The sequence below is a fragment of the Leopardus geoffroyi genome, chromosome B2, assembly GCF_018350155.1.
Source record: "Leopardus geoffroyi isolate Oge1 chromosome B2, O.geoffroyi_Oge1_pat1.0, whole genome shotgun sequence".
In the NCBI taxonomy this organism is placed as follows: domain Eukaryota; kingdom Metazoa; phylum Chordata; class Mammalia; order Carnivora; family Felidae; genus Leopardus; species Leopardus geoffroyi.
Genome location: NC_059332.1, coordinates 32883814 through 32896800, shown reverse-complemented (window position 1 = coordinate 32896800; position 12987 = coordinate 32883814). Strand labels below are relative to the sequence as shown.

Sequence of the window (12987 nt, the reverse complement as noted above, 5' to 3'; positions counted from 1 at the left end):
CAGCCCCTGCCTTCTGCTGAAGGAGCTCGCTCTTCACCATCCAAGCGTCAGAAAAGCCAGCTGAAAGGGGCTTAGCCAGTGGGAGTTTTCATTATTTCTATTTATTTAACACCAATATTTCCAGGTATAGGGGCAGCCATATAACTAAGGGGTTCACCAATAGTTCACTTTTATCCTCATAACAGCCCTGTGAGATCGTCTCTCTGCCCCTTGTCCTCCTTCTTCCTAATTTTACAAATGGGGATGCCGAGCTAGGTTACAGAAGTTCACAAGCTTGCTTAACAAGATGTCAGGAGGTCGAGGACATCCAGGGTAGGTACCGTGGCTCAGTACATTATGAGCGGGCCTCATTTCTGCTCATTATTCCCGTCAGCTATTCTCAGCGTATCAGCCATGTTTCCCCTCATGGTCACAAGGTGGCTGCCACATCACATGCTCACACCTCGGTATCCAAAAGCAGGAAAGAGCTGCTAGCACATGGCTTCCTTTTTAACAGGGAGTAAAATCTCTCCCAGAACCCTTCCTCAGACTTCTCTGTTGGCCCAAACTGGGTCACATGTCCACCTTTAAACCAATCACGGCAAAAGGGAGCAACGGGCTTGCTGTGATCGGCTTTGGCCTTGGGGGAGGAGCGTTCCTTCCCTCGGTTCCCACACCAGAAGAGGGAGGCATATCTGTGGGCCCACCGCTGGGCTTCTCAAAGGGTCAAACCCTCTTGCTGCCCCACGTTTCTGAAACCATCAGGGCAGCTCAAACAAGAGTTTAAGAGTCCAAAACGGCTTCTTCACGGGCAGGAACAACTGTGGCGTACCCGGAGAAAATGAAGCCGGAGTGGTTTGGCCGCCGCGGCAGGTTTTTCCCTTAGGAAAGAGCAGGGCAAGTGGTTGGGGAGGCAGGCGGTGGGGAGATCGCGGAGGGCTCCGCCTGAGAGCCCAGGGACGCTGAGACTCTGGGGCAACAGGGAGCCAGCGAGTGACTCGGAGTAAGGGAGGGTGAGGTGTGGTGGGCTGGAGCTCACTCCGGTTGGCCTGGAGGGTGCATTGGAGAGGGACCCTGGCCAGTGTGGTGGCCCCGTCCGGGTGAGGGTGGTGGCGGGTTCTCGGTCTCCCCCTCCCGCTGCTCTCCAGTGTTACTCTCACCCCTCCCCACCCAGAGAAAGTGGTGCCTCCCCTACTGTGGCTGCCTCCTCGTCCCACTCTCTCCCCTTCCCAGGCCCCTGCGGACATCTGGCAACAGCAGCTTCCTCTCCCCGTCTGCAGGACTCCCGCCCACTCCTCCTTCCCTCCCGGTGTGGCTTCTGACCCCACCTTGTCCCCACAGTTTTCTCAGGAGGCCCGCCAAGGAGCTACGTCTATGAGCAAAGCCTTGAGGAGACTGAGATAATGATAAGATTCCATGTCTTGGAGGCAAGAGAGACGCTGCTGGCGGCAGGTAGCCGCCTAGCAGGATGGGAAGGTTTGCCCCCGTGCATGTGACTTCCTGGAGACATCGAACAGCATCTGACCCAGTCTGAGCTGCTGGTGGCTTTCGGCGACACTGCTGCCATCACGATGAGGTGACACCTTTGCCCCGTTCCTCTCCCCTCTTCTCACCTCTGGGCCAGCGTCTCCCCGTCGTCCTCTGCCCTCCAGACTCCAGTCTGCATCTGCCACCTGCATGGGTCCTTAAACCCATGGGCCAGCTCAGAAACATCACCTTCCTCCTCGTTCCTGCTCTTCCCTCGTTCTTCCCTGTCTTGACCGGTGGCTTGCTTCGTCTTCCACCAGCCGTGCAAACCAGGAGACAAACTAGGGTTATTTTTAATTCCCCGCCCCCCTCCCCCCACCATCTACCTCCAGTAGATCAGCGAGCCAAGAGGACTCTTCAGAATTGTCTTCCAAATCTCTTCTCAAATCGGCGGCCTGCAGCCACGGCCCTGGTTCAAGCTTTTCGCCTTCTCTCGCCTAGACGACTCCTGAAGGCTCCACGCCGGCCTATCTCAGGCCATCAGGTGCGGATCCAGGGCTTGGAGGAGCCTGCCGGAATGATGCCCAAGAACTGGCCCGCCAGGAGAGTGGTGCCTCTGTCTGACAATCCCAAGGCCAACGTTAGCGCTGTTAGTTTAAGAGCACATCCTGGGGCGCCCGGGTGGCCCAGTCGGTCGGGCGTCCGGCTTCGGCTCAGGTCACGATCTCGCAGCTCGTGAGTTCGAGCCCCACGTGGGGGTCTGCGCAGACAGCACGGAGCCTGCTTGTGATTTTCTCTCTCCACCCCTGCCCCCTCTGAAAATAAAGAAATAAACATTAATTGGGGCGCCTGGGTGGCGCAGTCGGTTAAGCGTCCGACTTCAGCCAGGTCACTATCTCGCGGTCCGTGAGTTCGAGCCCCGTGTCAGGCTCTGGGCTGATGGCTCAGAGCCTGGAGCCTGTTTCCGATTCTGTGTCTCCCTCTCTCTCTGCCCCTCCCCCGTTCATGCTCTGTCTCTCTCTGTCCCAAAAATAAATAAACGTTGAAAAAAAAAGAAATAAACATTAAAAAAAAAAAAAAAAAAAAGAACGCATCCCACACCCTGGAGCTGAGGGCCAGGGTCGGGAAGCCAGGAGGAGGATGCCACCGTCTCCTGTGGTGGTCCCTGCAGGAGGCTGGAGGCTGGACACTGCAGAGCTACCCCATGTCTTTGCTCCCTTGCCAGCAGGAAACAGACAATGGGAGCAAGATCGCCCCACCCACTGGGCCTTCCAGATCACAGGCAACTGCTTCCGCCTAGCAGAACCTAACTCCTATTTTAAAACTTAGCTGCAAGGGAGTCTGGAAACGTGGTGTCCAGCTTCCCAGACCCTGCAGGACGGGCAGGCGCCCAGATGGGAGTGGGAAGGGATGCTGAGGGCCAGTCTGCTGCTCTGTTTCAGTCCACCCTCCTTTCTGCCCCTCCGAGGAACATTCTAAAGTGTAGGTCAGATAGTGTTGCTTCAACTGTGCTCCCCCAACCCCCAGGGCTCCTGGGACAAAGTTCGACTCTCCAGCCTCGCTAGGGGTCTGTCCTCATGATGTGACCTCAACTACCTATCAGCTGGCTCCACTCCTTAAGACTCAGCCCCTCACCCCCACCCCTCCTCGTCCTCGCACCTTGAATGCCCCTGGGGTGTGGCACCTTCTGAATTACAATATGTGGGTCTCCTCTTTGGGTTCCCCTCGGGTCCTCACGCATAGGGAGGGTGCCGTCCCCCCTGCTATCCACAGAACCTAGCGCGGGAACAGAAATCATAGCAGTTGCTCAAAAGATATTTACCACATGCCAGGTGCCAAGGGTTTTATATTTATCAACCCATTTGATCTTCCTAACAGCCTTCTGAGGGCACGCGGCAGAGGCCGCTCCCCATCCATCATTGTCCCCTCTCCCCTCCCTGGGCACATGACTTGACCCATGTCCTGGCCTGCCTTGCCCCCAAGCTTGCCCGTGTACCGCCCTCTGGGTGATGGAAACTGAGTGGAGGTGAGGCGCGCCTCCTCCAGGATGGCCACGGTGCTGCCTCCAGGCTCCTTCCCCCCCCCCCCCACCACCTCCCCCGGGGCAGACACAGAGGAGACCCTGAGGACAATGGCAGGGCCCTTCAGCCAAGGGAAACAACAGGAGGGGAGGAGCCTGGGCCCTTGGGCTGCCCTTCCCGGCTGAAATGGGAGCGGGAAGCAAGCAGCTGTTGTGTTTGAGCCATTACCTTCTGGGCCGATTCTGGCAGTTTATCCCACTCTGAGCGGAGGCTGTGATTATTCCCACGTGAGGATCTGCATTCTGGAAGTGGGGAAACTGAGGCACGGGGCCTTGGGTGACTTGTCCGGCGTCACACACCTAGTCAGCTGAGTGCTGGGGTGAATCCAGGCAGCCTGGTCTCCGTGCTCTGCCCCCTCAGTAGGTTCTGAGGGAGGTGGGGGCAGAGGGGAGAGTAGGGCCCTGGAGGCTGGTAGCTGGGGAGCTGGGCTGGGAGGCTGGGAGAGGGCAGAAACAGAAACAGAAGGGGGGGACCCAGCTGTAGGGAGCAGGGGAAGGGGGCAGGTGCAGAGGAAACAGGTGCAGGGGGTGCGGTCAGCAGCCTCTCCCGAGATCGGACCCAGGAGCTGAGGCGGTGCATGCGTGTGGAGCCTGGAGGGTTCAGTACAGATCTGAGTGTCACAGAGGGAACCCCTGTGTTCAGGACACCAGGGAGCCCTGACGGTCATCTGGCCCTCCTGCTGTGGAGGAATAACCAGGCTGGGCGGTGGAAGGGTTAAGTGGCTTGCTACAAATCCTGGCGTGGCCTTGTTTTTTGTTTTTTGTTTTTTTCTTTGAACTCCAGAAGATGACTTGGGTGGCAGACGCTCAGCTCCAGACTCACATCTGGAGCCCGGAAAACCCAGGGCGCCCCTGCCAGCCCTGGCTCGTCCTGGCGTCACTGTGCTATTATTTTTAGCCACCGTACTCACAGAGAAATACTGCCAGCATGTGAAAGGCTGCGTTAATTAATTAACCAGGCACTTCATTGAGCGTCAGTGCCGTAATTGTTGTTCGTGGCAGATAAATACTAATTGAATATTAAGCACATATTTGTGCAGAAGGAGTCGCTTCGGGAGCAAGCCGTGCCCTTTGTCAGCCAGATGTTGGGACTCGTTCCGGAGGCTGAGTCATTAGCCCAGAGCGCCCTGGAATTCAGGCTGTGCTGTTCCGTGTCAGAGAAGGAAGGCAGGCACTTGGGGGGATGGGCTGTCAGTAAAGGGTGGGGTTGGGGGGTGGGGTCTGCACAGACAGACCTGGAAAATCATAATTGTGTTAAGCAGATGACAAATATGTATTGAGCTTGAACTTGGGCAATTCTCGGTGTGATTTTAGGCACTGGAAAATACCTCCCTCCCTTTGAAATCCTTCAAACATCTGGTTTATTCCTAGCCAGTGGAACAGACAAGCTGGGGCCCGTAAACTTCCCATTTTACAGGTGGGAAAATTGAGGCTCTGGGAGGCAAGGTGGCTTGCTCAGGACCACAAAGCCGCAGAATTCTGGTCTCCTGGCTTCTAGTTCTGGCCTTTTCCCTCATGGCACGTAGCTCAGGCTTGGCCCCCAGGCCCCTGGTCCGCCCAGGGGAGATGACTATCTTCCCTTGGTTCTTTGGACTCCCCACGTCTCAGGACCGACTTGGCCCCCAAGAGTCGAAGCCCTCCCCAGCTTTCCAGCCCTCATTACTGGCTCAGCCCCGTCAAGCGTGTATGAAGTAGTGTAGTAAGGAATGAAGGCCCTGAAGCCAGAATTCTTGGAATCAGAGCTTAGTTCAACCTCTTACATGCTGAAAACTCTTGGGCAAATTGCTTAAGGTCTCTGTGCCTCAGTTTCCAAATGGTGAAAAGCTTTCCTCCTCTTTCCCTCACCGCCCACAGGGGCACAGATATGTGCCAGGTAGGCTGCTTTGGTAGGAAGAACTTGCACTGCCATCTTGGTCCGATGCTCTTGCAGTGAACAACCTGCCCGACTGTACGCGGCAGTCTGGCTTCCAGGATTGTTATGAGAGTAAATAAGATATCACACCTAATGCGTATAAGTGATTATCCTCTAGTTTTCTGACTCCACCACCTCAAGGACGGGGCATGACTTTGCTGCCACCCACATGCTGCCGGCAGCCTCCTTTACAAGGGCTGATAAAAGGATGTTGACACAGAGTAAGGACACAAGAGGAGACAGCTCTTGTCACAGCCCCAAGGGCAGCAGAGGTTTCTGCAGAGCCTGGTAACAGTTCCCCTTCCAAGCCCTGGCCCTGGACCCTCAGAGCCCCTGAAGGAGGAGCCCTCCCTCTATCCAGTCCCAGCCTCTGAGTCACTTGGCCTCGGGGAGAGCTAGCTCACAGCCATGTGAAAGTCTTAGTGTAGGCTCCCTTGGAGGCAGGCCCTGAGACAAGGGTTCAAATCCAATTACACTCATACTGAATTGGGACAGGATCCCAGGACAGGCCGGGAGGCTGGAAGGCAGTTCCCTGGGCAGCCAGGGCAGAGCCCTCTGGGAGAGGTGCGGGGCATGCCCACAGTCACCCTACCGGGGGCTCCCAATCCCGGCTCTCCCGGCTGTCCCAGGGCTGCCACGTAGGAGGGCTGCGCTGACCTGTCATCGTGCTCAGAGAGTTTCCTGGCTTGACTTGAGCCACGGGCACTGAGTGCCTAGGAGATAATGGCAGCCTCGACGGTCAGCCCCACAGCAAAGCACCTTCTCACTGCTTAGTGTGGGTGCCCTGCAAGGCAGGAGGAGCCGGGAGGGCCTCTAACAGCCGGAAGAATTGTAAGAGGAGACCCGGGGGCTTTCAGCCTAAAGACAGTCCTTGCCGTGTGCCACGCACCAATGGATGTCCTGTTGAGTCCCCTCAGAGAAAGTGAGGGCTCAGAGAGGTTGAGCGCCTTTGCTGGCATCACAAAACTAGTAAGCGCAGAGTCGAGTGGCTCCGGAGCCCCTGCTCACTGTCCCATACGAGCCACGCTGTTCAAAGCCCACCAGGCACAGATGGGTCCCCAGCCTCCGCCTGCTTGTCCCAAGCCTCCCCGTTTCCTCCCTGCCGTGCTGGCCTTCCCTTCCATACCCTCCTCAGCCAGTGGCTGGGAGTGCAGGCGGGGGACGGGCCCTGGCCTTTGCCAGCTGCCCAGTGTCTTTGTCCCCTTGCGGTCCCCTCCTAAGGCCATTCTTGTTGGTCAGGATGCGCCCCCGGGACTTTCAAGGACAGATTGGGCTCTGGAGACAGACTCCCACGGGGCTCCATCAGCAAGACCACCTCCACATGAGGGAAACCCCAGTCTGAGGACAGAGGCAGGGCCTCCGGCTCTTAAAGAACCAGCACCCGCCCCCCACACGTCTGATGGGCGGAGCAGCCCCTGTCCTCTGGGAGCTCCCAGCCTGATGGTGACAGCCCTGGCTGGAGCTTTGTCTCCTCTACCTTCTCGACAGGGTAGCAGGGTCTGAAGAAGCCCACGCTGACACCGAAATACCGGACCGAAGCTTGGCATTCGGGGTGGGCGGTGGTGCTGTGCCGGGTTGAGGGTGAGCCTTCTCCTCCCGGAGTGGATGGAGCCGGGGGCCCTGCCGGGGAGGGTGAGGCCAGTATGGCGACAGCCAGGAGCCACCTGTATCTCTCACCAAAATCTTTGTCATCTCTTGTGCTTGGACCCATCGCACGGAGAGGTGGGGGTCTACATGGGGTTGCCGTGTTCTCAGCGTCCCCCAGGGCAGCCTCCCAGAGTCCCTGGGCCTGGTGGGACCAGCGGAGTGATTTGGGGGTGAGGTCAAGGAAGAGACCTCAGAGGGGCCCACGCCATGACCCGCACAACCTGGGGTGTGGGTCTTCGGTGACCAAGAAGATGCTTGAGAGAGGCCGGGACTGCCCGACGCATTGACCCCGAGGCACGCTGGGGGCCCCAGCGCTGCAGCCTCCTGTGACAGCTATACCCACCATAACAGCAGAGCTCTCCGGGGACGCTGATGACATCAGAAGTGCCCCAGGAAGCCACCCGCCCCCCAGGGAGACAGACAGGACTATTTATACGGAGGAAATGCAGCCCTGTCACCCTCCAGCTCCAAGTTGCCTTCTGCTTCCCCTGCTTCCCCCGCTCCGCGCCCCGGCTGCTGCTGCCTATATTAGGAGCTTGGCAGATGGAAGGAGCCGGGACCCTCCCCCACGCCCCGGGCTCCCTGCACGTGCCGGGATGGCCCTGAGCCAGCAAGGGCCTGGCCCACCCTTTCTGGGCTGCCTGCACCTGTCTCGGACCCTGGTGGATAAGGACCCCATGTCAGGCTGATTCTGGGAGGGGGACAAACCAGAGGGAGGGTGCGGGGAGGTGGAGAAGGGCTAGAAGATGAGGAGCAAAGAGGGGGTGCAGGGAACAAAGTGTAGAGACGTGGGGGTGGGGGGGGAGCAAGGAGCAGGGAGCAGAAGTAAGATCTGAGAGGGAGGTGTAGAGCAGAAGAGAAGTCTGAGGTCTCAGGAGCCCCCAAGCTGTGCGGCGACTACGTGCAAATCAGGAAGAGGCACCCTCTGTGGGAGGACTGACTTAGAAAAAGGTGTAAGTCAAGTGTGTCTGTGTGTGAAGAGAAAGATACCCTTCTTCCCAGAGGATCTGACCCTGAGTCAGGTCGCCTACTGCAGTCCCCCCTCACGACCTGGCAGCCTGCTCCAGGGCCCCTGGCAAGAGGAGGGGATGAGGGAGTCAAGGATGCCTTGGGGCCTGAGCTCAGAGCTGGGGGCTGCTCTAGGTGGACTCGATACTCTCCCTGGCAGCCAGGTTCTGACCATCCAAGAGGCGGTCCGGTTAACCGCGTTGGCAAGTAGCCAAACAATTCTTACTGTCTCCCAACTGAGGGCTCCAGGCTCACCAGGGAGCCCGGGGCTCATCGGGAGACCACACAGCGCGTGGTCCCAGCCAGGCAGAGAGCCAGCAGGTGGCCCAGGGCAAGCTCCGGCCTGGTCTGCTCTGGGGGCAACCTCCGGCCCCCACTTCTGGCATCAGTAGCTGTTTCCCTCTCCCGGAAGCCCTAGAGGGGGGATGGCAAGCATCTGGCTCAACATCCCAGGCCCACCTGGGGCCCATCCTCTGTCCCCCTTGGCTTCCTGTGCCCAGCAAGTGGGGCCTCTCACCACCCCGGGTGACTGAGGGTCCTTGCAGCTTTGATTCCTGATTGGGTTCTGTGGCTTTGGCACCGGGAGGTGTGAGACTGAAGTGTAATTTGCATTTTAATAAAGAAAGTTGTATTTCAGTCATTTGCATTTAAATAAGGTGCTGTTTCCTCCCTCCCTCCCCTGCTGCTGGCAGCACCTTTGGGAGAAGGCTTCCCAGGCCTCCCTTCCCTGCAACAGCGTCCTCGGCCAGCTTCAGTGGGGAATCATGGGAAAGCAGGGATCCTCCCCAGCATCACTGGAATGTTCTCTCTGCCCAGCTCTCCTGCACAGGCACACACGCATGCATACACGCGTGTGCGCACAGCACAGGCCCCCTCGACCCACGCCACCACGTGGGCATGCACACATGCACGATCGTTCACAGTCAATACGTGCTCGTGCACACACCACGTGTACAGGCAAACACGCTAGGGGGCCCCTGCGTGACACCGCAAACTTGGCACACACAGACACCACATGCAGGAGCATGCACACCCGCACCAAGCCACCAAGAGTGACAAGATGCCCTCGGGCCTCGTGCCCGCCCGGCTACGCAACCCCGAGGGAAAACCCGCCCTCGGAAGCTGACACCCACCTGTCCACCAAAACCTGATTATCCGCGTGTGAACTCGGGGGGGGGGGGGGGGGGGGGATGGTGTGAGCCAGGAGGGGCTGAAATGCCTGAAGAGCAGGGCTCACGGCCTAGCATCTCCCCCATGTCCCTAGACCAACCGCCCTCCTCACCCCAGCTTCGCGGAGAGCAGCTTGGGCTCCTGGGGTGCAGATGTGCGCGTGCTGGCAGTTTCCTTCCTCCTTGGCCAAGCCCTTTGGCTTACGGGCTCGGTCCCAGCGGCTGCCAGCTTGCTTTTCCTGGCTAGAGCCGTCTGTCTCCTGAATCGGCTCCCCGGAGTCCACCTCCCCTCCAGCGTCCCAGACTCTCCAAACTCTGAGTTTCTCTTCCCTCTTCACACCCTCCTCTTGGTCCCCGCCTCCCCTTCTCTCCCAGCAGTGCCGCCTGCGGGAGGGAGCACAGACGTTCACATCACGAAGACCAGGCTTCACTCCTGGCGCTGGCTCACTTCCGCATCTCTGCACGGGACAGCCGCGCCTGTTCCTAGATGTGTGAGGCTTGACAAGTCCCAGAGTCAAACGCTTGGCTGGCTCCGTGGTCGGGGCTCAATCCATGCAGATTATCTGGCATCACGGCAGAGCCCTGAATGCACACGGCCCTCCTCTGTGGGCCTAGAGATTGGGTCCCGGTATAACCTCGGAACCAACGCCCATCACGGTCCAGCACAAAGGACCGTAGCGGGAAGCGTAGAGCCCGGCGCATGTGTGGGAGACCCCTGGATGCTATGTCGCCTCACCTGTCGGAACCTCTAATCCCCCATCTGTAAAACGGGCGCTACCGTGTCCGCCTCACCTCCCTCGAAGGATAGTGGAAGCAGCGGATAAGCAACAGTGCGCTCTCGTGCTGGGGAAGCTCTAAGGCAGAATGGGAAGGTGTGCGGGGGCCACTTGGGGCCCTGGAGGGACAGGCGCTCACTGGAGATCCCAGCCCAGAACAATGGATGTTTCTCTCCCCAGCAGCCAGGACACCCAGGCAGAGCCTGGGCAGGCCATCGGTCCTCCCGGGGCCCCATCCCCGTCGCCGTGTACCTGCTCCACTCAGGAGTGCCCCGACACCATCTCTGTCCTCACCGCCACCCCCAGGAAGCTGGTGATACTGTCCTAATTGCAGACGAAAACAGACTCCAAGGCCAGGGTTTTCCCACCACCCCAGACTCCTGGCAGGGCCGCGGGGAAGGTTGGCACCTGGGCCCGGTTGAGAGGAAATGGTGGTGACAAATCATGCGGATACGTGGATTTGAGCAGGGGGCCTGGCACAGGCAAGGGCCCTGAGGCGGGAGGGCGCCAGCCTGTTCAGGGACAGAGAGGCTGGTTGCCTCTGGCTTCCCTGACTTCCGTTCGCCAGTATGCCCTGCAATGGTTGTCATTTTCTGTGTGTGTTGTAACAGCCGGGAAGTTGGGAAGAGGTGCCCAGGGAGCTGAGAGAGGCCAACCCAGACCTCCCTGAGCAGGAAGGGCAAGGGTGCCGGCCCCTGGGATGCATTGTGGCAGTAAACAGGGAAACTCAGACGGGGGAGTGGCAGGGCAGCAGAGATGGGGCTTGGCCAGGGGGGCAGAGTTTGCCCCCCCCCAACCCATCCTCAGGACCTCCTTTCCTAACGGTTTGTCCCAGATGCCTTCCTGGCCTGGCCATCCCCATAAATGCCTCCAGACTCACAAGTTAGGGTCTTGGAGGCTTTTCCCTTCTAGGGGTATGATTAGAATGCCACCCCACCCCCCCATACAAGAATGCCCGTGCAGGCACAACCCCCAGCTCAGCTTCCCTGGACAGTTCTCCCTGTTTCCAGGCACTGCCTGTGGCCCAGCCCTGGCCAGTCTCCGTAGAACGCCCCAGACACCTGCAGGGGGAGAACTCTGTGGAATGCCTTCAACTTCCCGGCTGAGGAGCCCAATCCTTGAGCCAAGCCTAGACCTAGAGAAGTCACAGCATTGACTAAAATATGTTATAAATTAAAAAAAAAAAATGTTTTTTAAACTTTATTCACTTTTGAGAGACGAGAGAGAGACAGAGCATGAGTGAGGGAGGGGTGGGGGGTGGGGGGTGAGGGGTGGGGGGACACAGGATCCAAAGCAGGCTCCAGGCCCTGAGCTGTCAGCACAGAGCCCCACGCAGGGCTCAAACCCACGAACCACGAGATCAGGACCTGAGCCAAAGTCAGACACTTAACCGACAGAGCCACCCAGGAGCCCTCTGATTTTTTTTTTTTTTTTAATGTTTATTTATTTTGGAGAAAGAGAGACAGAGTACAAACAGAGAAGGGGCAGAGAAGGGGCAGAGAGAGAGGGAGACACTGAATTCGAAGCAGGCTCCAGACTCTGAGTTGTCAGCACAGAGCCCGACGGGGGGCTCGAACCCATGAACCATGAGATCATGACCTGAGCCGAAGTCGGATACTCAACCGACCGAGCCACGCAGGCGCCCCATAAAATACGTTATAATTTACAGAGCTTTCACCATGTGCCGGGCCATGTACCAAGCATACTAGTTCATCTTCACAACAACCAGGTAGCCGGTCTCTATCCCTAGTACATCCTTCATCTTTCCTATAGATGAGGAAATCGAGGCTCCAGCAGGTTACATGATGAACCCAAGGCTTCATATTGAGCACGTCAGAGAGCCCGGCTCACCCACGGAGCTCTGACTCAGCCCCGCTCTCACCCCTAAGCTATATTCACTTCTGTGCTGTATTCCTTCCTTCCCTCCCTCCCTCCCTCCCTCCTCCCCACCTTCCTTCCTTGCATCCATATTTACTCAGCTCTTGCCTCGTGTTGGGCCCTCTCGGCACAGAGTTTACAGCGGCCCCTCCCTGTTGCTATGCCCTGGACCCTCTGGCATCTGAAGAAGCCCGCAGACCCCTTCTCAGAATAACATTCGTAAATCCACCCAGTAGAATGCATTATGGATAATGCAGTTATCAAAGTATTAAGAAACTGGGATGAGGTAATACATGTGCTTCTTTATGAATGCATTAAATAATAAGATTGAGCAGTGGGTCTAATAAAACTACCATCACTTTGAAGTAGGGTTGAGCATAAATGATATTTCAAGACTTGTGCTGTGATTATAATATGATCGGAAATTATCTGCACTTTCTGTGTGTGACAGAGCCCCGGGTTCTGTGACAACCGCTATGGTTTGTTGCCAAACAGGCACAATGGAAGGAAGTGCTAAATTTCAGCTAAAAATGAGTAAAATAAAGACGTGATTTTTTTTTTTTTTTCCATGCACGTTCACTGACCTGCTGAATTCCCAGGGATCCTTGGGAATCCCTAGACCCCAGGTCCTTTCTAGAAGCAAGAGACAAAGGGAAACAAACAGATACCAGCCAGGGGGTGAAAAGTGAGGGGGGGAACCAATGAGGAGGAGGTCAGGGAGGGAGGGGGATGAAGGGGCTGGGCGGAAGTGAGGGAGGGAGCTTGGGGGCCCCTGGGGGAAGAGTGACCAGAGGCAGCAGGGAGGAGGCCAGTGAGGCAGGGGTGCCCAGGTGGGTAGAAGGTGGGGGCTGTGAGGTTGCAGAAGTTTGAGCCATGCTAACAATGTGGATTCCATCTAGGAATGGCAGGGCTGGGAGACCATGGAGGCAGGTGGTCTGACCGGTGTGCTCACGGGGGTGCAATGGCTGCATTCCTCCAGGCTCCCATCCTCGGTGGCAGCAGTGGGGGGGGGGGGAGGAATGGGTGGATTTGAAGCACACTTTTCAGGCAGAGCCGGCAGGAGTTCCGAGG

The 12987-nt window shown here is 57.7% G+C and overlaps 1 long non-coding RNA gene across 1 annotated transcript; it reads right to left on the bottom strand.

The window, feature by feature from the left end:
* Positions 1 to 2217: 2217 nt before the first annotated feature.
* On the bottom strand, positions 2218 to 9834 carry LOC123608263. Its single transcript, XR_006717152.1, has 3 exons — positions 9376 to 9834; positions 3082 to 3222; positions 2218 to 2261 (listed from the first exon to the last, which is right to left on the bottom strand). It is a non-coding gene; the product is annotated as an uncharacterized LOC123608263 (long non-coding RNA).
* Between the last annotated feature and the right edge of the window lie 3153 nt (positions 9835 to 12987).